Source organism: Ambystoma mexicanum, chromosome 10 (assembly GCF_040938575.1).
Source record: "Ambystoma mexicanum isolate Mex_15411 chromosome 10, UKY_AmexF1_1, whole genome shotgun sequence".
In the NCBI taxonomy this organism is placed as follows: Eukaryota; Metazoa; Chordata; class Amphibia; order Caudata; family Ambystomatidae; genus Ambystoma; species Ambystoma mexicanum.
The window spans coordinates 294,255,950-294,283,905 of NC_090932.1; the positions used below are offsets into that span (position 1 = coordinate 294,255,950).

General features: G+C 44.5%; 1 protein-coding gene and 1 long non-coding RNA gene across 3 annotated transcripts in view; one reads left to right on the forward strand and one right to left on the reverse strand.

Annotated features, from left to right (window-relative positions):
• Positions 1–27,956, reverse strand: part of LOC138491371 (glypican-5-like) — a 1,558,016-nt gene that overhangs the window by 79,436 nt on the left and 1,450,624 nt on the right. The gene's annotated exons all lie outside the window — the stretch shown is intronic.
• LOC138491369 (uncharacterized) lies at positions 66–27,894 on the forward strand. The gene is made up of 3 exons (XR_011275993.1): positions 66–255; positions 17,346–17,408; positions 24,319–27,894. It is a non-coding gene; the product is annotated as an uncharacterized lncRNA (long non-coding RNA).

Sequence of the window (27,956 nt, forward strand, 5' to 3'; positions counted from 1 at the left end):
ATGCTCGAAAAGGCCACGCCGAGAGCGAGCAGCTCGCGCGTGACCTTTCCCGGCAACCAGCTCGCACGAGGGGCTCGCGGCAGCTAAACGCTGACACTTTCATTTCTCCCTTGCTTCAGCCCACAATATTCCCAGCATAGTCCTTCCCACTGGAGCCCTTATTTGTCCTTTTGTGCCTGTTACATGTATGCCAGTCAGCGCACAAAATAAGGGTGGCCTTAAGGACGGAACAGAGTGGCGGCCATAGCACTTGCAGTAAGTGAACCAGTATCTTACTTTTATTTATCTTTTTTTTTATTTCCATGAATTATGTATGGGATAAAGTACCGCCTACCATACTTTATGACAATATTGCAAGTCACTAAGGAGTTCCGTGACCAAATAGTCCCTTTATAAGATCACAGAACTCTGAGGTGACTTACAATATCCTTTTTACGTACTGTAGGGTGTATTTTATTAATTATAATACATGGCCACACACTCTCACCCCCTTTAACACCTGGCCTTTTGTTCAACCTAATGTAGGAGATCTTCACTGTGCCGAGCCTTATAATCCATGTAAAATCTGTTTGTGTTTAAGAAAGGTAATATGCAGCTCCTACAGCGTGGCAGATAGTTAACGCAGTATAATAAAATGCATTGAAACAACGTTTTGATTTTGTGCTTTAAAATAAATAACATTTCATAAGCAAGGAATTTGAAACGCTTGCTACAGATTTAAATAAGGGCTACAGTGTTAGCTGGAAATCTGCTCTCTGCCAGCACAAGCAGCAGGCATTGTGACATCACAACTTAGTGTAATTGATTACAGAGCGGATGTGATGTCATTTTTTGATTACAGGTCAGGTTTGATGTCACAATTAGCCTGTACTATGGCGTTCTTAACCCGTTCCATGGGCCATACCGGGGGTAACAGCACGGCAGCCTGAGTTAATGGCCCGAGCGAAGCGAGGGTGGTTAAAAAGGGCACCGGGATGTTACGCTCGGTATGGCACGTGGAATGGGTTAAAAACAGCATTAGCACCCCGGTTTACCAAGTGGTAACCAAGGTTGTTAAAAAGAACAACATATTCATTCATTTAATGGGATGCCACGCGCATCCCGTTCAATGAATGAAAATGGTCTGCCAAGATGGCCGCCATGGTAGTAGAAGGCAGGGCTCCGTATGGAGTCCCTCTTCCATTATCATGGTGGACAGACGAGGAACAGGCAGGGGAGCTGCAGCCACAACAATCAGGTAAGTGGGGTTGGGGAGGGGTATTGGGATTAAAAAAAAAAAGAAAAAGGGAACAGAGGGTGGGGAAGATGGAGGTTTGGAATGCGGGCTAGATCAGGAGTATCAGCCCATGTTTCCAGTCTCCTGATTCGCCGGCTCCCACCTGTAGGGTGCTGATAAGAAAACTATTTCCAGAGCTTTTACACGGGTATTGCAAGCTGCCCTGCATTATAAGGAGATACTCCTTTGAGATACTCTGTTTCATTGGACAAACAAAGCGCTAATTAGGCGCATTGAATAGACTTAAATGAAGGACTTTTCATATAAGGCTGATTTGTGAAGCAGCAACCAGCAGCTACACCGAGGCTTAGGGATCTACTGGACAATTCCGCATTCTGTCTGCATCCTTCCATAGAAAAATGAATGGGTTGTGAATGGATTGACACAGTAAGAAATATAGTGGAAGGCAGACAGGGAACAGGGCCACCCTAGTCCTCTCCTGGTAGCAGTGAGAGAGTGGAATGCTGTCCCTCCTAGCCGGTCATCTGTTCCTTCCAGACCTGCCTACTTCCCCAGCTCTGTTGTCATATTGCAGCCATGCCCGGGAAAAACGTTGGACACAGGGAACCCAGGCATGAAGGCATCAGTGTCCCAGATCTCCTCTGGCTCTGAGCATCTTTCAGGCCCTGCCGCCGAAAGCGGCATGCTCAGGGAAGTGGAAAGGTCAGGGCTGCTCCCCTGCTTCTCAGTCCTGCAGATGGACTGGAACGAAATACTGCATCATTTTCCCTCAGTAACTCAGGCTGTCTTCTCGGCTCCTCTGCCTGGCACCAGAGAGGAAGACTGCATGAAGGAAGCAGTGATGCTCTTTACCTACCACCGCTAGGCAAACTAGATATAATGGGCCTTTAAGTGATAACTTGGCATAAAGGAATCGGGCCTTGTACTGCCAACTGGGCATAGTGGACTAGGGCTGTCAGTGCCAAATAGGCATAATACACTGGTCATGTAATGGTAACTGGAAATAATGGAATCAGTACTTGCATTGGTATCTGGCCATAATGGAATCTGGATTTGGACGGGCCACTGGTCATCACTAAATCAGGACTTGCAGTGGCCTTGGGAATAATGGATCTAGCCCTGACTACTCTCATCAGGTATGTGTTGCTAACTGGACATGATGGAAGCACCCCTTGCAGTGCTAAGGTGACATACTGCAATGAGGCCTTTTATTACTAACTGAAACAATGGATTGATGCCTTTCAATCCTAACTGGGTACGATGGAACTAGGTCTTGCAGTAGGAACTGGGCGCTTTGAAATTAGGTCTTGTATTGCAAACTGGACACAATGGTATGAGGCTTTCCTGTGTATATGTGGGAACAACATAATCTAAACATGCTCTTGTAACTGGTCATAATGGAATCTCACTGTGCTGTGCTGAGTGGACATATTAATATTAAAATGTTGCCTTGCACTATCAACTGGGCATGTATTGGTAACTAGGCATAATGAAATCAGGAACTGTCGTGCTAACTACACACAATGGAATCTGACCTATCAGTGCTATTGGGGTACAATGAAGATTGGAATTTGCCATGCTAAATGGGCAGAATGCAGTCAAGATGTGCAGCGGTAACTAGGCACTGTGGAACCAGGCTTTAAAGTGAGATGTGACCATCATAGAATCCTGCATTGACGTGTTTACTAGACTTTATGGAACCAGAGTTTGCAGTGACAACTGGCACAATGGGATTAACCTTTTCTGTGTCAAATGGTCAAAATAGAATCTGGACATGCATCACTAACTGTGTTTAATTGAAATTGGCCTTGCATTGACCACTGGCCACAATGGAACTTTGCTCTTGCTGTGCAAACTGGATATAATGACATTTGGTCTGTAATGATAACTGGATATACTTGAAATAGGCATTACTGTGCTAATTAGAAAAAAATACAATTTTGCATTGCTGTGCTTACTGAGCCTAAAGCAATCTGCCCTTCCTGTACTCACTGGCCATTATGGGATAAATCGTAGCAATGCAAAATTGAGCACAATAAAACAGGTCTTGCTGTGCTGATTGGGCAAAATTAAATATAGCCTTGCCAGGCTAGCGGGCATAATGTAATTCCGATACTGCTGTGATAAGTGATGGTGCGCATTGCCGAACAGATTTAGTTTCTTATGTTAAGAGTCATTTATACTGCACCTTTCAGCACTTTAGTAGTGCTATGGTGCAACAGTTTGTCCGGTTGATGGGGGATTGTGAGTGTGCCAGGGGTACCCAGACCATAGTCTAAAGTAGGGAAGAGTGGTAGGGATGAAGGTAACATATTGACAGGCATTATGAAGTGATAAAACACACTGAGACACAGGGGGGTGAGAACATTGGGGGCAGAGGATGAGGTGGTGTTATTACGTTTACATGTATGTGTAATGCCGCGCAATGGTGGGGAATGGTCATAATGTAAGAAAGGGAACACGTGACGTGATTTCTCCCTTGGACACATAGTTCCCAGTGAAGGCATGGCGATAGTGACTGAGATACACAGTTTACTATGACTTTAAATTCAGTTATTGCTTCAGCATACTGAAATACCAGCTATGATGTGCCAGCAGGGTATAAAGGAAAATGGAGATGAAATGATTAGGGTGCATAATTGGATATGGGCAGCTTGGCAAATTATGTCAAAACACTGACTAAGGTTAGTGTACCTGGGCACCTGATGCCAGTAACTGGCCAATACCCATATCAAACTCAAAAGTATTGGCTTTGTCAATGCTTGTTTCCTCTCTGTATTTGCGATCACAGATTCCCTTAAAACAACGGTAAAGCATCTTTTACTATGCATTGTAGTATCATGACCTCCAATAACACAAACATGGTATTTCTTATGCGTCTGTTTCCTCTTCTCCAATGAGACCTCTGGTGTTGTCACTAAGCATATCCTCTTCTGGTTTGACCTCTACCTGTGCAAAAATAATTTTGAGCAATTTGCTGAACGGGACAGGACGTGGTGAGAACTTAATGATAGAGGTTGTCATTCGCATTCCAGAATCGAGGACCTGCAACTGAGGTGGACTAACCTCCGTTAGAAGCAAGGCCTACTCTGGTGACCACCAGAAGAAGGTGCAGGATGGATTGTAGCACCTGATTCTTTGCCTTTTGACCCTAAGAATTCCAAGATTCTACACGCTCTTCCCAGTAGCCTAGCACTCTGCTCCTACTCTGCATTCACTTGCTCCGATACCTATATGAATCCTGTATTTTGAGATGTTTTCCAAAACCTCATCTTGTACTTTGTCTTATGTTTAGGTTGTCAAGGTCAGTGGTAAACCACGGTGCTGCCGGCTGGTTGCTGCCGACCTCGTAACACTGTTCCGTCGCCTGATATCCCAGTGCCACTGGGATATTCCAGGTGGCGTCGGGCCGGGATGTCAGACAGTGGAAAGTGTAAGTCCCCATTCTCGTGGAGTCCCATCGGACTCAGCGGGAATGGGGAGACGGACGCACTGGCACCGTTGCTAACGCTGCCGGTGCTACTGTGAAAACCATGCCTGCAGGGGCTGGTGCTCCCGGCAGGTCAGACCTTCTGGTAGATCTGGCCCCTGCAGGCAATCTCATAGTCTGGCAGTCCGATAAGGGTGCCAGTATACTGCTACCGGCATCCTTATTTCCGGACCACCAGATTTGGAATGAGGCCCAATGACTGCTTTAGGGCTGAGCCTGTCCCGCAAATGAATGCTACAGTTTGATAATTATAATTCCAGTTGGGTGTTAAAAATGACTAGCAAAATGCAATCAATCGCTGATGTAATTCTTAGTACAGATTTCTCTGCATATTTAGTCATTGTGGATGTCCAGAACAGGGCTACTTTTACATGTGCACACTGGAAGCAGATGTGTCAATGTGGAATTCTTGTTTGTAGCACATTTAATAGTATTTGGCACTATTTCTGTACTGTTCTTTCTATATAAAACTTTAATAATTCTAGACAAAACCTTTTTTTATTTACACATTTTTGGGGAAGGACCACTTTTCTTCAGCCTTGCTCTACTCTCATAATCCTGGGAAGGGGTATGCAGTCTTTATATCGACAATTATATACCGAATCACTTGTATATCTAAAGATATACCTTGAAAACCCTTATATCGAATATATTTATGGTGGGGTAAAGAGTACATTTTTTGGGGGAAATGGCCGGGATGGGTTTTTAGTGGTCAGAAACAGGGGATTGGGTGGGGGCCAAAAAAAAATGAAAACATTAAATACAATTCAATATACAGGTTTTCAAGGTATATGTTTCGATACATAAGTGATTCGGTATATAATACCTCGGTATAAAGACATGTAACCCATGGAAGGTACTACCATATTCTGCAAACACAGAATGACGCTGTTTAAACATTCGTTGTTCAGAGATTGGCCTTCTGCATTTTTAGATTTGGCTAATGGGTGAGTCACATTTTAGTGCCAAGAACTTGACTGTCCATATCCTGTGCTAGTCTTACTTGTAGCCAAGGACGACCGTGTTCCTGTAAGAGTGGCTATAACTGTGGCGGAAGCTCAGGCTCAGACTGGCCTATAGGGCAATAGGCCCATGGCCGGACCAAAACCGCCAAATGCTGTAGTGGGCCCGTTTTTTGGGTCAAAGTGGGCAACGTTTTTGGCCAATGTGGGCCAGTTTGATGAGTCACTTCACTATGCGCCTAATAGTTTTGACCAGTGGTGCTGAAAAAAATATTCTTTAAAATGCACAATTTGAATCACATTGTATCCAAAAACACCCCCTTGGGTACTATTTAAACAGTGTAACAAAAAGAATGAATTGCCATTTGCAACTGTGGGACACTTTTTCATTGGTGCCGGAGACCATTGTATGGCCCAGTCCGACCCTGGGGAGGCTGCAAAGGAAACAATGGTGCAGTAAAGTGGTTAAGAGACAACTGGCTAGCCAAAATAATGCTACCGATACACTATGTCTGTGAGACCATCGCGCCTTGAAACACTTGTGTATAGGCGCGTTAAATGCCACATCATATCATATAATCTAATCCATTAATCATGTTGTGTTGTAGGTAGGCCTTTGCCTGCTCTTGGGTCACCAGAATGAATAATGTTGGTCAGAAGTCTGTTCTTTGAACACTGTTGCATTGTCAGAACTCCCCAACCTTTGATGTGGGAGAAGCGAGTCACCAGGGTTTGTGCTTCTCTGGCCACTAATATATGGGCCCCAGACACATTGTAGTATCCCCTTAAAAGCAATGATGAGAGGGCCACGGTTTAGAAAACTATAGGCATCCTTACTGTGAGTCCTAACATCCAAGCACTGGAGCAATGGACAATACTGATTGAAGAATGATAAATTCCAGTCCACCCGCAGTTTGTGTGATAAACAGAGGGAACATATTCCTGGTTTGTCTAAGAGAGCACACGAGGGAAGAAGCACGTACATCATGCTACAACACTAACAGTGGGCCTCATTACAAGTTTTCTGGCCTGGTAGTAATGGTGCCGGTAAGATACCGACACTGTTGCTACTGGACCGGCAAACTACGAGTTTTGCTCACAGGTGATTCTCTGCGAGCCAGGTCTGACCTGGCGGGCAGACCAGAAGCCGCGATCAGAGCCTGTCGGATGCACCGGCAAGGCTACCGCCAAACTTGTAATGAAGCCCAGTGCCGAAGAGTCCCCAGTAGGACAGAGTAACCGTGGAACTCCACAGAACTGTGCTAAAAGAAGTACAGCTTTTCAAGATTGCACGGCATGCCATGAAGGCTCTAAAAACAGTGTAGACCCTCATTACAGATAATACAGACTATCTAACAAGTAACAGATTCCGAGGCCATGCTGATAATAAAATAATGAGAACAATCACACGGAATACCAACAATAGGGAATACGTTATCCGAGATGGCAAGAATAGCGAATAGAAAGAATAGGGAATAATCTATCAGATATAGCAAGGATCTGGAATAGCAAGAATAGGGAATAACCTATCAGAGATAGCAAGAATAGGGAATAGCAAGAATTGGGAATATCCTATCAGAGATAGCAAGAATAGGGAATAACCTATCAGAGATAGCATTCAAAACACTGCCAAATACTCTATGGTGTATAAAAGAGGCTGGGAATGTAAATGTAATTGTAATTGTTTATTTATAACGCGCTTAATACCCAGAGGTTTCTAAGCACGGATGTAGGGATTGAACCTGTGTCGCACCGCATCATCTTGCTTTCAAGGCGAGCGCATTGCCCCTGAGCTAACCTCCCGAGAGGCAGAGGAGGTGAGAACCTCTGAGGAGACAGATGCGGCTGCTTGTGCTCCCTTGACACAAGGGGAGGCACCTGTAAGTCACACCCAAGAGAGGTCTGCTGCTTGAAGGGGCATATGGCATATTCAGAAGAAGATCCAAGAAAACAGGCTGCAAGTGGTCCAGTCCCAGAAAGAGTGACAAGGTTACTTGGCACACACTTGCCCTACTTTGGGTGAATTAGAAATACTAATCTTTGTGCAATCCTCCAACAACCCTAAGGGAGTTAAAGTCCAAAAGTGACCCATTGCAAGAGGGCATCAGAATATAGGCTGTCTGACAAAGGTGGCTAAATGCCCATCACTGCAGTTGGGAAACCCAAGTTACAGAAGGGACCTGTGGTGACTGCTGAGCGAGCCTAGGCCCAGGAGGGACCTGTTTTGGGTCCTAAGAAAGCCATGGACCAGAAAGGACCTGTTTTGAACACTAAGTATGCTACATTCCAAGAGGGACCTGATGTAAAGCCTGACCAGCCAAGGTCAGAGCTGAAGAGCTGCCGTGCATCCCGTGACACCCAAGGTCCAAGAACAGCCTAAGGTAGAAAGAAGCTGCAAGAAGCCTGAATCACTGGGAGAGAACTCAAGACAAAAGGTAAATAACAGTCAGACCTGAGGGGGCGACCAGACTGAGTAATTGCTTCCAAACCTTCCCAGAAGAATGCTTACGTTTTGCTATATTGGAATAGGGATGGACTTGAAAGAGTGGTTTGAAACCTTTGCTTTGGGCCAAACTTTGGAACAGCTAAGTTATTACCTTAGAGTGGACTAGAGGCCAAGACGAATTAGGTATTGGAACTTTTCATTGGCCATACGTTTGAGACTTTGTGTTGCAAGAAGAGACAAGAACTTATTAATAAAGGATGAGCACTTTACTTTGGAACTAAGACTACGGAAGGAATTATACTCCATTAATTAAACTTCCCTTTAGGGAAATATATTCTGTGCACTGTTCCATTCAGGAGGACTATTACTTGTAGTCCAATGCCTAGTGCCTATAGGTGTTCATCCAACCATTGCACTGGTAATAACGATCCTTATATTGTACTTGACCTGGTGTCACTTGTATCCTTACTCGGCCCTACCACAAGACACAGCTTTAATCTATCCCAGAGGCTGGTGAAGACAATTGAAGTGCTGGCACTTTGACGGTGAGGCAAACAGCACAAGTGCATTGTGCGACCAGGGGTGGATACAAAGGCTCCATAGGAGGCTCTCGGGAGGATAGCTCAGGGGCAACGTGGTCGCCTTGGAAGCAAGATGACACGAAGCAACGCAGGTTCGATCCACGGGTCTGCGCTTAGAAACCTCTGTGTGTCAAGCGCATTATAAATAACCTATCATATCATGTCATGAAGGTCCTGTCTCCTTCAGCCCCTCTCATAGTCTCAGCCACTGTCCCCACCTGTGGCTTAAAAGCCACAGGTTAATGTTCCCCTCTCTGCTACCAATGGCTGCTCATCAATAGTGGGTGATGTGGTGCTGCCCCTCATATTTTCGAGACTCTCCAAAGTTAGATTATTTGCAAATATAAAGATGTGTGATGTTCCTAATGCCCTGCAGAGGGTTTATCCATGGACTAGGACCAGGGGATATCAGAAGGAAGGCCCTAACTCATACACAATGCTCTGAAATGAATTAGGGAGCTGTGCCTCAGTCAGGGCCTTCATTCTCCTTCAGGGGTGCTAAATATCTGGCAAATGGGGGACAATTAAGGCCTCTTCAGCCACCACCCTCCCTGCCTGTATTAGTCCAGGCAAGTGCCAGAATAACTCCATCCCTGGTCTGGTCTGATTCTAGAGCAGGGAAAGGGAGGCCCCTAACCTCTGACCTGCTGTGTGGACATCTGCGCTGGGGAGTCCATGCAGGAGGTGGAAGATGTCACTCATTCTGCCACAGGTAAAAACATTTTTTAAAAAGTACATTAATGTGTGAATGCAATTTATTTGAAACTACATGTGTAAGGGAGAGGTTGAGTGAGAGTGTGTTTGCTGGAACATATATACAGGATGTATATTTGCGTGTGTGTGTATGAGTGTTAATGAATGGGGGCCAACAGAGCAGTGCTTATTTTGTATGTTGAGGGGGGCTGGGGCTTACTAAGGGGGCTGAATGAGCATCACCTGTGTTTACAGTGGGGGACAGGGAGGATCAACGGAGCACCACCTGTTGTTCTCCGTGACAATATGACATTATTGGACATAGAGCCTCATTAAGACCCAGGCGGAAAACCATGGCGCTAACAGCACCATGGTCCATGCCGGTAACTTACCAACTTTGCCATGGAGAAAGGGGGAATTACCACCCCATTACAAGGTTGGCGGGGCGGTAATTCCCCCTTCCTCCATGGCTCTTCCCCATTCCCATTTTTGCCCCATAGGGCTCACTGGGAATGGGGAAGGCGCTAAGTACGGTACCGCAAATTGCAGTACCGTACTTAGCACCAAGGCCCCTTTGCGGGTCCCTACTTTAACGGCTGGTGTAGACCAGCCGTTCAGGTCGGGTCCCGCAAAGGGACCTCGTAATCAGGCGCTAATGGGTTAACAGCGCCGCAGCCTTTTACGGCGCCGTTAACCCATTAGCGCCAGGGTCGTAATGAGGCCCATAGTCAAGTTGACGGTGCTCTTTAAGTGACAGCAATACTGAGATATTTTGGCACATCTAGCATGACAAGAGTGGGAGGACGCTCAGGACAGAGGTGAGTGAGCATTGCACTGCAGTTGGACACTACTCCATATGTGTTATTTCCCCATTGAACCTGTTATGCCCTTTTTTAACTCTGTAAATCCTTCCAATGGGCCAGGTGTGACTCGTCCCCCTCCCACTCACGCACTGTGCGTGTATGTCATGTGCAGCTTGCTAGCACTCGCTTGTGCCCCACCATTGTTGAATGTCCCCCGCTCTCGATGTGTGACGAGGGGTGATAGGAGATTTGCTGTCTATGGCCCTCGGCTCTGGAACAACTTCCCCCGAGAAATCAAGTAATTGGAATCGGTTTGTAAGTTTCGTAGAGCTCTGAAAACCTTCCTTTTCTAATAATGTGACCTTTAGATATCTAACTCTGCTACTTTGTCCCCCCTCACAAGCTATCCTTTCTTTTCCAATTTGTCCATTGTGCCTTGTTCCTTAGCATTCAATACCATCTGCGCCTCCATACGATTCAGTTTGTCTTTGTGTGCGTTATAAATAAATTAAATAAAATCAAAATTCAAATCATGAAGCGCAGACATGCCACTCATGCCACCCACTATTCTTGAATGCACCCTGTGATCTGCAGCTCCTGGTTTAAGGTGGGTTAGGGCCACAAAAGCAGACATTCTTAACTTGAAACCAAACATAACTAGCCCCATGCCTTTTGGTGCTTACTGATGCTCCAAGAATTATACTTGTGTTCTTTTTTCAGGTTTCTGCTTGCTCGTTATGGTGGCTTTTGCCAGCCTCGTTCCATGTCTGACAGTTTGACCTTAATACATCCATCCTGATCTTGCAATCTTGAACTTCTAGGCCTGGCCGAATTTACCAAAAACAAAACCAGCAGATCCCTCAAATCTTTTATTGAAGATTTGTCTGTTACCACGGGAATGGGATGAGTTGTTGGTGCCGATGAGTGCCAAGTTTAATTCACAGTGGACTTCCGGTTCTCACACAATGATTTATCATCCAATCAGGAGCCTCGAATGTCAGGTCGGCTTTTGGGTTCATTCCTCGTTTTTTTCCAGCTAATTGTAGCCCTCATGGGCATATTCATTGACTATGTTCAGCCAATCAGAGCTTAGTATCTCCTAAAGAAATTCAGACTCTCAATATAAGGCCAACCTAATTTCCTGTTCCTTTTTTGGGTTTGCCAGGCTGTGAAGGAACGCATACACAGGGCAGGGCCACACCTGGAGGGCTTCTGGATGGGGTTTGGACCAGTCAAGCAGGGACTTGAGGAGGTTTGTGGCATTCTAGGTGTTTGGTGTTTTTTTGTCCAGTTTGTTGGTCTCTACTTCGTTTTTGTAGCACATCATTGTGCCCCTTTGTTACAGTGTCTGTTCAGTGTATTATTAGATTGTTAGTTTCCCCCAAGATAAAGAAGAACAACATTGCATTTTCCTCTTGTGTCTTTTTCCTTTTGTCCCCTTTTTAAAATTTGAAAAAGCCAAAAAGGTTCTCCTGTCTTGTGTGGTTAATGTTTTTGAACCCTTGTATTGAGTTTGTTCTGTACTCCCACAGGGTGCGCCTATCCCTTAAGGATCTCAAGTTCTCTCACGAGGATCAGCCACCCAATTAAGTTCTCCGGATGTTTCACAGGGTGCAGCCACCCACTAAAATTCTCAGGTCTCCCAACGAGCCATTTACTAAAGTTCTTCAGTGCTCCCACATCATGTAGACACCCCCTGAAGTTGTTTTCTTGGGCTCTCTCGCAGGGTACTGACACACGATGCCGCCATTCATTAATGTTATCAAGCTCTTCCACTGAGTGTTAACTAACGTTCCCCAGCTCTCCCCCCCCCCCGACTGCTGCCAGTCTCATGAATAGGGAGTCTCCCTGCAAGGCCTATCACCCCGCATAACTACCCCATGCCTGCCCCCTGCACAACTCCCACAGGAGGGAAAGGTGTTAAATCTACAGGCGCCTCCTGAGGTTTGCTGCCACCACTACACAGTCCAGCTCCCACTGTCAAACAGCCTGCCCTCGATAAATGCCACAAGTCTTGGCATGCCTCGTGATAATCGTGGGGTGATGACTGCCAATGGGCTGCAATTGGGGAAGATATGGAAATGTGGTAGTGGCTCTGCCTCTCACCCGGGCTGCCACAGGATGGAGAGAAGATGTGGTGAAAGTTCTGCCTCCACCACATTTTCCAAATCAGGGTTTTATCGCATTATGCAGCTTGGAGAATGTATTTTTTGGGAGTTGAAAACAGTTTTACTGACCCAATGTTCTTTATAATGTCCCATTTCCCAAAAAGTGCTCAACAAAGGGTTTCCTATTACTCAATTTGCTGCGTAAAGTCATCAATTGTGTTTCATGAATTAGTGCCACAGTGCGTCCTTAACTCATTAACAGGTGCAATACCGGCACACACAGTACAAACTTTGTTCTTGCACAGAACAGAGAAGACAACACATGCAGCAGACGCTGCAAGTTCCCTGACGTACATGAAAGGAAAAATATTGGTATCAGAGCAATATAACCTCACACAAAGAACAGGAACCACATAGGGGGCAGCATTGAAAGCTTCAATCCCACCCTGGACAGATACATCATAGCCAGCAGCACTGCACATACCACACAGGCACATCATGGGCTGCAGCCGGTCCATATTCCCTCACAGGCACCCATTAGTCTAGGCAGCAGTGCTGCAATGTTTCCAAAAGGACTGGTCTTCCTCACCAATGTAGCGCCTACAGTTACTATATGCACCAGAAAAGCACATGCTTCATCCACAAATAGAAAAGGTACTGGCACAGCACAGGAAGGACTTGCACAGGCTTTCCTCAAACAGGTGCAACGTAGACCAGTCTATTGCAAGCTTTCCTCAAAATCCATCAGGAACCACAACGCAAGGCGAGTGGATGCTTTCCACACACAGGTACAGCATGTGAAGAGTCACTACACATGTCTCTAACCACGAAGTATACATACAGTACGGGCAAAACATTCAATCTCAAACAGATACAACATTTATACAAGAGACAACCTCTCACAAAAGGTTCCGAATGATCATACAGAAGTTGCCTCACAAAAAAGTAAATGCAAGCATACCTCACAAACAAGAACAGGTGTAAAGTGGACAGGACAGTGTATGTTTCTCTCACAAGTGAGCACACCTACAGCATGGCAAGGCTATTACATGTTTTCATAACAAATGGGTTCATGGACAACATGGGTAGGGCCAAACAAGCTTTCCTCACAAACAGGTACAATATGGTCAGGGTCAGTGTAAGTCTCTTGCAAACTGGCACGGACACAGCATGCCAGGACCAGTGTAAATTTCCGTCACAAATATGCACAAATACAGCATTGGCAGAGCTATTGATTTCAAGGGCCTATGCACACTTCACTGAAATTGGTATGTTTCATGCACAAACAGAATCAGTGCAAGCTTCCCTCACACACTGGTACAGGTACAGGAAGTGTAAGGCCAGTGAAGCTTTTCCGCCTAAACACGTGTGAATCATCGATAGAGCCAGGGCAATTTCCCAAAACAGACATTTTACAGAGCATAGGAAGTGACAGAGAAAGTTGTGCTTGCAAAACAGAGGTAAAACACAAGCTCTAGATTCAGGCAGCTTGCCAGCTCCTATGCATATGAAGTGTTCCTCTTTCATACGACCACCTAACCCAATCATCAGCTCTTAAAAGTTCCTGTGTGCTGGCTGGGGATTGGGACAGGTAGAGGTGCCTCCTTTCTGTACTCTGTCTCATCAATAGCTCATTACCAAATGTACGTATGTGTTTTTGGAAGGGGGAGGTGAAGAAGATGGGGTGGTAAGCGCAGTTGTTGCTGGCCTGAACAAAACACGCACACACACACACAATCATTGCCCATTTCAGACAGTCTGCACTTCCAAGTTTGGCCAGAATGCCCATTAGCCAATCTCACGCTGTCCAAGGAAGTTAGAGGGGCAGCCAAGGAGAAAGTCTTAAAACTGCAGGACATTGCAGCTTGGCAGGAGTAGGTGTGGCCCTTTGGAGCGCAAATGCATTTCAGGCAACATGACAGTGTCCTCTTTGTTCAATAGTGATGAGGAAAAGGGATCAGTATCAACTTCAGTGGATGGGTGAAAGACGTTTATTGATAGAAAGCAGTGACAGCAAAAACACAACAGCAACTTCAGACACAAAGTTCAGAGCATCTCCTTTCCTCCGAATCCCTGGGCCTATATACCAACCAGGCCTCATACTTTCCAATGTAAAGGAGTGGTGGCCCCAAGAGGTTGCCTACTAAATCCATCCTGCTAGCGAAGAACATTATATCAGCCTTTGACCCCAGCTGCACTCTTTTATGTACGCCAGTGTTACCATTGAGGTCACCCTGTCGTAACTCAGTTAGTCAAGTTGCCAGTACGCTGCAAAGATTGCCATACGCTTTGAGGCAAGCGAGAGTGTTAGCAATATGACGACTTCCGCTCTCCTGAGCCTCTATTCTTAAGAAAGCGAGAATTTAGACCCCGTTTGCATAAGCCAACAGAGAAACACGTCAGAAGCGCAAGATGAGAAACGAGCATTCCAACAAGCTAGGCAAGAGGCCTTCATTGCAAAGACATGCGCAGTACATTCTACAGTGTCCGCCGCCAGCAGGAAACGCTGTTTAACCATGGCAGGTTACAGGGCCTAGTCACTATAATACTGAAGTGCCAGGCCTGGGGAGTACATAACATTTTAATTTCCCAATATTCCTCCACAATAGCATATCAAATGGACTATTAGTTGCTCCGAGCATGCTTTTAAGTGACATCAATTTCAGGGGTCACACCTTTTTTCCATCAACTTCGAAATTATTCAATTCATTTACTACTTTACACTGTAAGTTCAAGGTTTAAGCAGTATTTTAACAGCAGATTGTGCGCTACGCATTTACCCTCAATATGCACACATTCTCAGCCAGCATGCTTATTTGGGATTTTTAACCACCAGAACTCAATATAAACATACTGGCAAAACAGCACATTGTGACCGGTATGGTTCAGTATTGCTTTGAAGGTAAGCACAGAAAATTGCAAATTGATCTCGTATCTTTGCTAACTTTCCAAGAAATGGTAGACCATGTTTGCAGCTGTGAATTTAGCCACATGCAAATAATTTCAATTTTTAAATAGCGTGTGTGCCCAAAATAAAGTCTATGCGTGTGTGAAGTCGTTTTAAATTGTATGCATAAATGTGTATTACGTTTACTTGAAAGCAAACACTGGAACAAATCAATTGTGGGTCGGTACTCTGAGTCAGCCCTTCCAGCAAACTTTAAAAGTTACATCTCTCTGGTTGTTTGTGTAAATGAAAATGTATCAGAGTAAATGTGCTGCAAGCACAGCACACTTTAATCTATTATGAGATTGTGTGGTTAAGGCCCCTTAATCCCTTGTTGCTGAACCTGCATAGGGCCCCTACACCCACCAAATCTCCTTCCTGCTTCTACCTGTGAGGTGTACATCGCCTGGCCCATGATCTGCCACCAGACATCTCAGGAGGGTTCTGCCATGCCTCTTGACTTACCTGGTGTGAGTGCGCTGCTTTGAACCATGTTTTATCAACGTGTCTGTGGTACATTTGAGCCACACCATCTACTGTGCTGCTCAAAAGCACGTGTCAATTGGAAATAGCTCTGCTTCCATAGCCATGTTACAGTCTCCCAGAAATGTGAGCAAGATGATTTTCAGAAGTACACCCCCTAATTGCAGGAAGACATAATGCAGCTACTTTAACTCAGTCTGATTTACATCACTTTTGTAATTCATGAAAGGAGAGGGTCAAACTTGCTCTTTGGTGCCCCTCGCTTCCCAGCACCATAGGTAGACACTAAGTGTGCCTAGTGATTGCTTGGGCCCTACATGTGGTTGAACAGGCAACTGTGTTTTTTTAAAGTTCATTCACAGCTCAACCTGATTCATTTATCTGAAATTCCTGTGATTCAAGCATCTAGCAGGAATGTTCTTCCAGGCCCCCTAACTCCCACACAATACCAACTGAGGCAGATGCCGCTGCAGCCCCTTGAGTTAAGTTTTTTGTCATATGAAGGAAAGAGTCTAGAGTGAACTACAGTTTCCAGTCTCACTTGGCTCAGGAGGTATGTTATTGTAGATGCAACAAGCTAGTCACATAGGATTGTGATGCAGTGCATTAGGTCTATCTTTCTGTTTAGTTACTGCACCAAAAGGCCCCCTTTTTACACTGTCAACAAGTTTACAATACGTTTAAGAGGTTTATCCTGAGGAGTGAATACAAGATTAGTAAGAACTATTCAGACAAACCACAAGATGAATGAGTGCAGAATAATAGATATAAACTGTCAAACAACAGTGCCATTTTGTTCTCTAAACATGGCCGCCATGGTTAACGTTTGAATCCATGGAGAAGTGCTCTAGTTGTTATTTGTGTGAAACTGAGACGACGCAAAACTAGACCGGTAGCGTTAGCAAGCAGAAACGAGGAAAGTGCCATCGGTGTCTCGTCCGGATAGTGATGATGTGAGTGAATACGAATGTATTTCACTGCATATCGTCCATGAATAGGCTGCGTTTAAGCCATGTTGTAATGTACATACTATCCGATCGTCTATTACGCAGATACTAATGCATCTCGTAGATCGTTTGTCTTTTGCTCTCCCCCCATGCCTGTGATCCCGATCGATGAAGAGTGTTGAAGACAACAACTGACGCAACTCTGCAATTGTATACTGGGTGAAATTATGGTCCTCGCCTATCGTGTGAGTGAATGAACACGTGCAAAACATGTTAAAAGTAAGAATATCTTTAGTGTATTCACATGTTTACCATGCAGTACATTTTACACTCTGTTAGAGAGTTGCTACGTTTACAGTATGAATCGTGAGACAAAATAATGTGATGTGAATCTTATCTTGGTACACATTATCCGATGAGCACTGCAATTTTAAATTATGTTGCAGGTCGCGTGTTATGCACACAAGTCAAAGTGACTGCATACACCATCAGGATGCCTGCCCTTGAGCACCCACCATCCCCTATTGATAGCTCTGCTTCGGATTCTGCTAACAAGTATGGGGTGCAGGGTTAGCAACTTTAAAGGATGGTTTTTGATTGGTGAATTTGAGTCACTAACACCTTGTCCATATCCTTATGTCTCTGCAGGGAGGAAGTCTTGAGGTTGATTTAGACCCTCACATCCATACCTATTGCAATTAATTACAATGGGTAAGTGAGCTTTTGTATTATGTTATCTCAGAGGAAGGCTAATATGTGACTCACCACCTCGATTATTTAAAAATAAATCGAGCAAGAACAACTATTCCTGTTTATGTTCACTTTCACTTTGCAGGACATCACGAATGAACAAAGAGCGAGACTTTGTTTTTAGATATTGGTGACAACACAGAAATGAATATGAAAATCCCCTGAAGAATTTCCTACATTTTGCACATAAAAGTTGATGTCTTGGAATTAAACATGTTGGGATAGTATGAGCCATATTGAGTAGGCTTTGTGAATTCGAGCATTTGCTGTGTAATTGCTTCAAGTTTTTAACAATGTAACTGTTTTTTGAGTATTGTTAAGTGTATGGTTTTGTACTTTTGTTTACGGTATCATTGAATGTGTAGATATGTGTCACAAGGATGCTAATTACCAATAGGGAATGTATTTACTGGTGCTTTGTTTGTGGGTTTTAACACGTGTTTGTATACGAATAAGAGTAAATTGAATTTTGTTCCCCCTTATAATTGTTTCTGATGTGATCTCCTGTAAGTAAGTGAATTATAGTATCCGGTCCTTTTTTTCGTCCGATAAGGTTGTAACCAGTGTTGACCGGACTTCTACTATCCCTGGAGTTCACCTTTTGTAATCAAATGTTATGGCAGTAGCTGAGTATCCAAGAATTTGATAGTAGAAGGCAGACCCCTGATGGAAGAGCGCGGCCATTTTAGGACCCGCCTAGGTGTCTGTTGCTGGGCATGAGGCCTTGCCTATGCTACTGGAGTCAGCCCTTCATTTTTTCCAACACCACTGTAATGCACCACCACTTCTGCATTTCAATAAAAATGTTGTAACATTGCAAGCCTTTTTTTCACAGAGATTTTTGCCAATATGTTTCGGCTGAAAAAACTCATTGAATAATATTGTGGTGGGGGGGTGCGTAAGAGGATATAAGGGGTAAGGAGTAGGAAATAGGGGCTAGATAATACGGAAGAGGAGGTTGGGGGAACCCCCCAAATATAAACATGTTGATGAGTTTTTGTGGCCAAAAATATCTGGCAAAAAACTCAGTGGAAAAAACCTGGCGATATAAGAACATAGAACCCTTATTTCAATACAATGGCACTAATTAGTGCAGTTGGTGTGTAACTGGACATGTGGTAGTAATAATAATAATACTAATAATAATAATTATTATTATATTAATTATTTTGTTTTATATAGCACCACTGTCGGTGGGAATCCAATTTCAGAGCACTTGGTAATTAATGTTACTTATTATCCCCATCAGTACACACCCTGTGTTGGAGGGGGAAGGCTCATTCGATGTGAACTGGGTACTGAGTGTAAATCGTCCTGTTGCCAAGGCGAGGGCATCATCCTTGCGCTTCCTCCTGGCTGATGCAATAGGTGGCATGCTGTTGGAGTACATCAAGCTTTAATGGCATTGCCTCGTCATCTGATGGCCCAGGATGGCAGTGCGAGATCATAAGAGCACACGCATGGCCATCTCATGTCTCTAGTTCTGTCCAAGCTCTCACTAGGGGTGGGTGAAAATGGCTAATTTCCCTTCATGTGGAAAATTGGCAGATTCTTAGCAGATTTCACCCAATCTACCAATTTCGCCGGTGAATCTGAATTGGCGACCTGGGGGAACTTTCCCACCCAAAGTTTTGTTTTTTGGAAATTACGTTTTTTTTAAAAATTACGTTTTGGGCAGGAAAGGTGTGTTTCTGCCCATTTACATTTAGTTTTTCCCAAAAATGAATTTTTTGTGCGCGTGTTTCGACTACTCAACAAACACAATTTCAGTGAAAAACTAAATTTCTACCGCAAAAAAACGAGCCAAAAGTGCAAAAGAAAAGGTGAAAAATCGGCCAGCCAGTTGAACAAAAATTTTGGCAAATTTTACGTAGGGCTGGACTGGGTACCAAAAAAGAGGCCATGGAAATAATTTTCTAAATGGCCCAATATTACTCGTTTTCAGCAAGGCTAACGCTTTTCCTATGAGAAAATTTGAAAATAAAATAGATTACCACAAAAGTGGCTCAGGGTGCAGAGGCCTACCAGGAAATCTCCAGAGTTCCTAATACGGCAGTCCACCCCTGCCCCCAAGTCGCCACCCAGGTATTTGCTGACATTGCATCGCCATATGAAGCTGACCCTGCCCCTGTGAGAGTACCCCCGCCTCCTACCAAGTGCTAATCCCTTGCATCGTTTTATCTAGACCATCCAGTGATCCCCCCCCCACCCCCTGCTCTCCGCCCACTCCTGATGATTGCCATGCTTTAGTTGTGCGCACCCCAATCTCCGTTCCTTTCCTCTGCACACCGGAAGGCACCTGACAAAGAGAAGACTTTCACGGTACAAGAGCCACAACTATTGGCTTTGTCCAAGCCTGCTTTCCTCGGCGAGGATCGCACGAATCTTTTGCGGTAGCTTCAGGCCATGTTTAGAAATAATGTAGTAGCTGTCATGTTGTACATGCAGAGGGTGTCAGAGGCGGAACGGTGTCTGTATTAGGAAACACAGCACGTTCTTCCTCACTTCGAGCATTTCAACTGCTTGGAATAACTGCAATTGGGTGTTGGAGAATTGTCACCATAGAAACCATTCCAACAAAAAAAAAATACAATTTATTTAGCAATAAAATGAACAGTTTTTCAAATACGAAACTTGTATGTCCAAACAGGTTTGTATACTAATGGTTTGGTGTAGTCCTGAGAGTACTTGTCAGCCATTGTTTCCTTAGAAGAAGTCCCATGTGAATACTGGCCTCCTTTTTAGTTTTCGCTGATACGTGGTACAGCCATTAAATACTAACTATTGTCATATACACGATGAGGGGCTGGGGAGCTCGAATAGACGAAGGACTGCTATGAAAACATTCTGTGTATTCTTCCTTATGCAAAGTAGTGCGTGGCAACAGTATAGAAACAAATAGTGTGGTGTGCATGCCCACACCGGCAGGGAAGAACAAGGTGTGTGCTTACAGCATAAAGGGTGGATATGTGGTGGATTTCTCTAGACATTTTTCACGTCCAAGCCTAACTTCCCAATATCTGTCCTAAGGAGACTGGGTCAAGTTATCGGCGGCACGATACTGCGCGCCCATCTCACTGCGTGCTCATACACGAAGAATCGGAGCCGGCCAGGCTGTTATGTTGGGGTATGCAAAAATCCTAAGGACACTGAACTAATCTAAGGGTTACGGGGATGTCCTCTATGCAAACAAAAAGAGAAATGCCAGTGGATATGGGAGTGTGCTCCAGTAGAGGACACCCCCAAAAGCAGATAAAGTGGGAATGAGCAAAAAACCTTCCGTCATGCGACCCGTGGTCATGGATGTGCCCTGAGCAGCAGGAAGCGTGGCTCCAGGAGTGTGAGATAAAATGGGAGAAACAAAACAAAACCGAGCCTAAGGAGGGGAAAGGACAACGGGAACAGTGATGCGAGCATGTCTGGGCAAGGGCCTGTCAAGGCAGGGAATGGTAAAGGGAGATGGAGCAGCATCGCTGCACCACTAAGAACCATGACATGAAGATCCACAGTAAGAGGAGCCTGAACCATTCCTTTGCCAATGGTGGGTCCTGGTTGAGTTATGCTGCTTTTCTGATGGCATGGGGACAGTTGTACTTAAGCTCTTTTAATTTCTTCCCATGTCCGTGATGGTGCTGCAGTTGTGGAACCGCATAGATGTGGAACCCAAGACGGTGCTTGCCTTCCCCCAGCACACCGTTTCCACCAGTGTGTCCAAGTGGCTAGATCTTGTTGCTTTTTATTCTGTGTCAAGTGCTGCCACACTTTAGATGTTTCCTTTGTGGGGTAACACACAGGTTGGGCTCATCTGGGCGTGATGGTGCTGATGGGGACGGGGGGGTGTTAGATGCCAAGTAGTGATGTGATATGCTATCTGATCAGTGAACTAAGGCTGCTTCCTGAAGAGATTGTTCACAGGTAGGGGTGATCATGAATTACTACTCAGTCGCTCTGCCAGTGGTGTGATTCTCCTCCTCTTCAGTATCACCATTTTGAATCCGAAACACATGATCCTGACTGGACTCTGCTACATCACAATATTTATTTTGATCATCATCCATGTTGTTGACATCATCCCTATTATCTGACCTTCAGTGGATGAGGGCAGAAGAGGTAGAGCCTTGTAACTTTCAATCCCCTCCCGCTGTCAATGACACCATGTGTTCTTTTTCCCTGATCTTCAGTAGATAAGGTCTACACCTCTCCAGTTCTGCCCCTAGGCTAGAGTCTTGGTAGGCCATTATAGTGCAAAACACCTGCATGCACTTTTACTGGTGCATGTACTCCAAAGTGACTTGTGACAGTGGTCTTTAACGTGCGTTGGGTGATACCTTCAATTGACAACGTGCAATTCTGGGTATCCGTGCTTTCTCGACAGTAAATACTTAGTGATCATTTAGTACAAAGAACTACTTAGAAATTACTTCGCCAAATAAGGGTATTTATAGGTTATGGGGTAAAAAGGGAGTGGGGAGGGTTTTGATTGGGGGTAGAAATGAAGGGGAAGGGGGCATGTGAGGGGGACACACCAACATTAAAAATGAAAACATTTGAAATAGCCTTTCGAAGTAATTACTTTGTACTAAATTACCACAAAGTAATTCCTGTCAATGAAATGACATGAAACCGCAATTCTGGCATCACCAGTGCACACAGCAAGTGCCGCGGCAGATGTGTAAAGACCACAAGCAGCCTCTTCCTCTGGATTGTTTGGGTGTGTCTGGTATGTTGTCCAAACGTGTTGTTCATGCAGTTGTACCTTCTGCCTCACTCAATCTCTGCTACTTACTCCCACAAAAATCATGTGAGAGTGAGCCCCAAACAAGCTTCCCTCAGGGATTCTTTGGCTCTCCATCCTAGTGTCACTCATTACCACGTCCCTCTATAATATCATTTGGGAGGGAAACTGAATGTTACCACCTGTGTCAATGAATCTCTGCTTGTTTCTCCCACAAAACCATACAAGTGTAAGTCTCGAGCAGGCTACCCTCTGGCATTTTCTGTTCCTCCTCCCAAGTGTCAACAGATGGCATGTGTTCTTTTTTGGCTATTACTGTTGATTTTCTACAGTATTCTACTCATTGGTTCTTTTCTTTTCTATTTGCATATCACAACTTGACCTGAACCCGCCCCTGTTTTTGGTATGTGATTATACATTTTTATGCTTATGTCTTCACTTCTGTTATTTACTGAATGTTATTTCACGTTGCATTACACCTTATGTTTGATGTTTTTAATTTTTTGTTATTAGATTAGACTTACCCTGATGAAGGAGTTTAATGCTCCGAAATGCATTGGTATATTAGGTCTATTCAAAAATATGAGAAGTGGCAGCCGCGTCCTCACTAAGATGGGATTAGTGATTTCCTTTTCAATATTTCGTTGAATTTGTTTTTGATAAACACACATTTTTCTTACCAAGACTCCAAATTCATTGGTACCTTTACTAAACCGATGCAGCTGAAGAATTGAATTATTACTGTTGTCGAATAACCTGTTTTGAACTACACGACCCATGTTGGGTTTAAACGGAGAGCGGCTGTATGACTAGGTTTTTTATCTAGTCTCTTGCTTCACCAACAGATGGCATGTGTCCCGTTGAGTCACTTCAAAATAGGGGCTCTGAATACAGTTCCTGCTATGATAAAACTCTGCTGCTTTCTCCCACAAAAATCATACCAGTGTTAGTCTCGCACACGCTGCTGCCACGGATTCTCTGCTTCTCCTACTCCTGGTGAGTGTGGAGCAAAAGCTGGACGCTGTTTTTTTCTCTCTGAGTTTCTGCCTCTTGCAGTCCATCTGAGCCATAGAAAACCTGGTGTACCTTCTTGCCTATAACAACCACTGCCGTTTCTGAAATAGTCACTCTCAAAATCAAATGTCACGTGTGTAGGTGTGTGTCTCTGGGTCACCTTGGCTCCTCGCACTCACAGGCATTCGCTCTTCCTAGAATCAGCAGAGGGCACTTGTGGATTTCTCCTGCTTCAAATCACTGACAGTGTCACACAGTGTAAAAAAACCTACTGTAAATGTACGTCTTTGATTTCGGAGTCACACACTACTGCTTCTCTACTTTCATCCCACTTAATTACTCAGGCGCCACTCCATTTTCTTACCACTCCCTACATTTTGTAAGCTTGCTTCCTTAAGAAAACCTCCTGCCTCTCTGAAAGTTGCCTAGGACTGAAAACAAACTTCAACCACGCGTTCCCCTGCATATCTAATGTGGTCAAACTTCTTCAAAAGTGCAACTGTAGATCCACCTGGTCGATTCTCCCAGAATTCAAGTGATTCACGTGTCTACCGAAAAGATTTCCTTAGGCTTAGTGGCAACCCTTGCACACCCCCCCGGGCATTCCCGATCACACTCAGGTTGATTACACTTTCTCTGGATACCTTCCCCACAGAGAGTGTGATGGGGGGGCGCGCTCTTGTTACCACTTGGGAATCAATAGGGAGACATCTAGCCGCAACAGTACCACAAACAAAGCACACTCTACATCACAGGAACAAATAAACAGCTATTGTAATGGATACCAAAAATAAGATTTTGAAGTGGATTGTTCACCTTCTACTAACATGCCATGCAAAGTAGATCACTCATTCATTCACCAAAATAAATAATCTGATGATTTAAAAAATGAAATACCACAAAGTGACGACCAATACACGCTGCAGAAAAAAATATCTTAAATGCCTGTTAACAATAGAGCCTAAAAATGCCAGTCAAATTAGGTAACAATGGCCCAATTACACGAAAATCTGCTCTAAAGAATCAATGTATGCATGTACTGTGTTATAAAACACCAAATAAATTAAAAATAAAATAAAAATGTGAATCTTTTCCACTTTATCAACAGGGCTCCACCATCAGCCTGCAGTTTGCCCACCTTGAAGATCGTTCAGTGCCATCTGGAATGCACCGGGCCACGACGACCATCATGGCCACCTTGTTCGGCAGACGCATCATCTGTTTCTAGATGCCTGATTGGATGCCTGCTTCCTTTCTTCTGCAGTAAGCACCCGGGGCCAGCAGGCGTTCGCCGGCCTCCTCAAAGGGCCACCTGAAAGGGTCTTACCCACCAATGACTGGCTCTGTCCGGGCCTGGGTGGGCTGAGAGGGCCACCTACCACGCTGACACAGCCACCGCCATTGACTTTGCACACTGGGTAAGCACCAGCTCTCTTTCTGATGCTGCAACACCCATTGCCCTCTCTTCCCCTTCAGATTCACGGCTTCACTGGGGTCCGCACCTCAGTCATATCCCAAAACTTGCCATGCTCTGGTCCACATGAGTGTCCTCCTTTATGATCCTATGTGACTCACAACCTCGAGGCCCGTTCATCCCTGCTTACACTCTGCATGTCAGAATGCCTATACCGCAAAGAATCATGGAAGTAAGGTGCCCATTAAGGAAACCATATATTCAGGGATTAGTTGCTACCCTGGCAATCCCCAATTGACAACCCTCGATAAGAGACGATCATTGCTCAGTGGGGAGAATAGCACCTATGAAATGTGACAATACATATTTCTTGGACACGTCTAAGCCCTTATTAATGCTGAATGATTCTAAACCCCTGTATCGTATTGCAGCCTTTCACAAACACGGTCCAAGAGGATAGACTCAATGTTATGCTTTCTCTGCCATGTGACCTTTCTCTGCCATGTGGCCTTTCTCTGCCATATGGCCAATCAGCGAATTTGTGAACGCACCATGAAGTTCGACCATAATAGCAGCTATTATTACAGCGCTTAGATGAGTGACAAACTTGGCATGGAGTGCTTTATCAACACCTGATGTTATTATGTTGACGAGACACCCACAGTGCTACTAGGCTCCTGCAATGGTCCTGCTTTAGGTGTTCCAAGATGCTATGACAGCAGATGCCAGAGTCCTCAGAACTCTGGTAAGTGTCCCTTGACAGGCCTGAACTGTACAGAACACATTACTCCAGCAATGAAAGCTTTGGACCAACTCTCAAAGGGACACTTCCCTTGTTGCCAAATAGGCCGTCCTCCAGCTCCCCATTGTTATCTCCCTGCTCCCTTGTATTGATCGCTTGAGTTCTGCTTCCCTAGCCATGTACTTCCCCCTATGGCAGAGGTCTGTGGTCTTTGGAACTCTAGAGCTTTTAGACTACACTTCCCATAAGTCCTAGCCATCATATTTAATGGTGAGGGATCATGGGAATTGTAGTCCATAGCATCTGGCCACAGGTTGAGACCCCTACCCTATGGTTTGTAAAGTGCACCATTGATTCCCAAAGCTAGGCCCACACTCAATAAATACCCTAATATAATAATACGATCAGAGTAAGACTCGGCAAGAGAGGAACCCTTTCTAAGGAAATATCCACTTCAAAGGGCCTAAAGCAGGGGTGTCGTCTGGCCCCTACAATATTCAACCTCTAGACGTCTGACATTGAAGAAGTTTGTAAACGTGAAATGATTTCCACCTCAAATCTCACTCCTCTATGCAGACAATCTCTTGTTATTAGACCAAAGAGAGATCGGTCTGCAAAGACAGCTGGATGCACTGGCAATTTACGTTGATGGCAATGCGCTAACAATCAACCCGAAAAAATAAAAAATCTTAACGTTAAGCAACGTTAGGTGTCCACTACATTCCAAAAAGGCTTGATTCCTTAAAGGGGAGAAAGTCCCTGAAGTGGCAGAAATTACATACCTCCGCCTATCCTTGAATAACAGCACTACAGATTTCTTTGGTCTGGAAATATTAAGATCTAAAGCCAGGAATCTGGCTACTCAGGCTAGAATTATCAAACAGAAGTATGGTAAATTCTCCCTGTCCCTGGTCATCGAGCTTTATAAACTTAAGGTAATGCCAATGCTTTCATATGATGCAGAAACTCAATTAAGGCTGGCATGTTAAGCTTGGCGACAGGCTGAGGGAATCTTCTGGAGAAGAACTCTCGATTTGCCCAATTCATTGCCAGTCGAAATTATTTGGAGAGAGTTATGCTTGACATCTCTGTATGCTGCTCTAGAGTGGAAAACGCTATCTCTTCTTCCTAAATGCCTGGACCCTCCTGGAGAAGGTGGCTTTGCTTTACTGCACCATGCCCTAAAGAAAAACCAGGAAAGATCCCTGATTGAGTGGAAGAGCATATGCTCAGAGATACTCCAAAAGTTGGCCTTCTCAGAAGACACCCTGCTGGAAAACCCAGGACATGGAAAAAGAAAATTACTTGACCTTGATTGTATAACTGAAAACGACAGGATTACCTCATCTAAAATCGGAGGTGAACTGGGAGGTCTTCCTGGGAAAAGAGAGGACACATTGAGCTACATTAAGACATTTCCCTCGCCTACTCTGAAACAAGAATTCCAGAGACTTTGCCTCAACCTCTTTCCCACCAAGGAAGTAATTGAGAGATGGCAGATGGAAAGTGAGCGCAATTATACGAATCCGAGTGATTAGCCTGCGGCTGAAAGTACTGCGGCAAATCGTTCACATGAGAAAGGTGCGAACTACCAAAAGTTTGCACCTTTCTCATGCGAACACACATACATTCTCGCACCCACACACACCCACAACACACCCACAAAACACCCACAACACACCCCCCACCCACAACCTCAGCACACCCACACCCCCAACATAAACAAACCCCAAATACCTTCATCTTCACGCTGGTTCCCTGCAGCGCCATTTCTCTTTCACTTCCGTGATCGGGAACTAGCGATGCAGGGTCCTTTCTTTTCTTTTTTTTTGTAACGGAAGGCTGCAGGGGTGTCCCCCGCAGCCCCTGCTCACTATACCATAAAGTATAGTGAGCGGGGTGATACGGGGGACACCCCCGCAGCCCCATTTGTTTTTTCAAAGCTACCACCAAAGGTTCGAACTTTTGGTTTTTGAACCTTTGGTGGTAGCATTTTTAGATCTTTTGGTTCATGCAAACCTTTAGATGTGGGAAAAACGTCCTGAACCCAATTATACATGTAGACTATGCGCAGAACCTTTTGAAACTCAGATGCATTTAATGACTGAGTGCTTCGGTTTGAAGGACTTAAGGACAAAACACTTTGGTGAATTTCTAAAACATTCCTCTACAAGTTCTCCAAGAGAAACATGGCATGTAACATTGGGTTTATTGGCTTTTTTTAAAGACATCTCAAACAGCTTGATGAAAATGGATACGAATTCCATCGTACCAGAGGTAAATTAACAAAATGATAATGAAACCTGGATTGCATGGTTAACTCCCAGGTCTTGACAATGTACGTGTATGTGGAGGTAGGTTTATACTTCCTTCTTCTTGTGTTTTTTATTCTATTGCAAATCATCATTTTAATACCTTTTATGTTTTGTTTCTTTCGGCATTATCTTTTACTTGCTTGTTTTTGAATAATTAATATGTTGTAAATCATTTGTATGGTGACCAAATGTAGCATAAAAGGTTAAACATTGTAAACTAAAAAATGGTAATAAAAAAATTATAATAATAATATTTCTTTGATGAGGCCTGATGCTGAACAGCACCTGC